Source organism: Cariama cristata, unplaced genomic scaffold (assembly GCF_000690535.1).
Source record: "Cariama cristata isolate BGI_N322 unplaced genomic scaffold, ASM69053v1 scaffold1211, whole genome shotgun sequence".
Classification (NCBI taxonomy): domain Eukaryota; kingdom Metazoa; phylum Chordata; class Aves; order Cariamiformes; family Cariamidae; genus Cariama; species Cariama cristata.
In genome coordinates, this window is record NW_009597323.1 from 70,644 (window position 1) to 72,091 (window position 1,448).

The following is a 1,448-nucleotide window of genomic DNA, read 5'->3' on the forward strand; positions in this document are numbered from 1 at the left end:
GCCTGAGAGATTGCAGAAGCCTGGGTCGTTCCTTTATTTCTGGGTGGGGAATATCTTACAGCTAGTGCTGGCAATAACAAATTTTGGCATGCTCCCCCCTCCCCATTCTGCACTTTGCTGATTGTTGTAGGGTGGGGGGTGACGTGGCTTTTCCCTATGGTCCAGGCAGCCCATGTCCAGATGTAAGACAGACTTGCAGTCCTCGCTGCGGGTGCATTTACTAAGCCCCCAACCAGTCTATTGATTTCATTAGGAAGAGTCACCAAGAAGGCATTACTGAACATGGGCACGGTCTCTCGTAGGGTTCTGAGCTTAGCTGACTCATGTAATTTACTTTCACTGGAAAAAAACCCACAGTTTGCTGTGGTGGGGGTGGTGGGTCACATACGTTCAGGAAGCTGTGAGCTTCCATCCCTTCCTCTCCCTCCCTTCCTCCCTTGTGGTCTGAGAGCTGCTCTGGCGCATGTGCAGGTGGCAGGATTTGGCGGCCTGGGCAGAGTTTGCTGCTCCGGGCAGCTGTTCCCTCTCTTCTCCAAGGAGAAAAGCAGCAGGCTGAATTGCAGTGCGTACCGCTCAGATGCGGGCTTTCAGACCTTTCCGTCTCATCCTGCTGCTACAGAAGTGATAGCAAATTCATTGGCATCGGCTTACTGCCCAGTCCCTTGTGCTCACTGTAAATGTCAGAGGAACAACATGTTCAGGGTGTGATGTCCTTACAAAATTGTCTGTAGCATACCCATCTTTCTGGTTTTTTTTATTTTATTTTATTTTATTTTTAAAAGCATAGCTTACACTTACATTACTTTCTTAGAAACACAGGGTAATGGGCACTTGATGTAGGCAGTAAAATACAGCAGCTTCGTGTGTTCTCCACAGGACCCTCATTTCTCAGCAAGTATCCCTGCTCTAAAGCTTTCACCACAAGCTTTCCCTCCTGGGGAGCTCAAACTGTGCTTTCACAGATGATCTGCCTTCATCAAAGGGATGGCATTCAGTCTGTAAATGAGACGCCTGAACACCGAACCAGGCTCCTCTCCCTGTACTTGGAGAGCCAGCTAGCCCGGCTGGCCTCCTGGCAGCCCATCTGGGAGCAGAAATGCTGCTGGTTTGCAGGGCTGTGTGTTTCAGTCACTCCGGGGCAGCGTCGCTGTTCGAGGTGAGGAGCTTTGAAACCTGCCTGGAAGTAAAGCTGTGCTTTCCGAGATGGCCAAGGGGCAATGTTTGCCCGAAGCAGAGTTCTGGTTTGTTCTCCTCTAGGAATATGCAAAAAAACCCTCCAACTTGAAAGCAGGGTTAGAATTGTGCCTATGCATAATTCCTCTCTACATGTACCGTGTCTGATGCACGTAATGGGAAATGGAATTGGGGCTCCTCTGGTGCTACCCACTGTGTTTCTAAAGCAGATCTATTCAGATTAGTACAGCCTTACACAGTTTTCCAGCATTAAT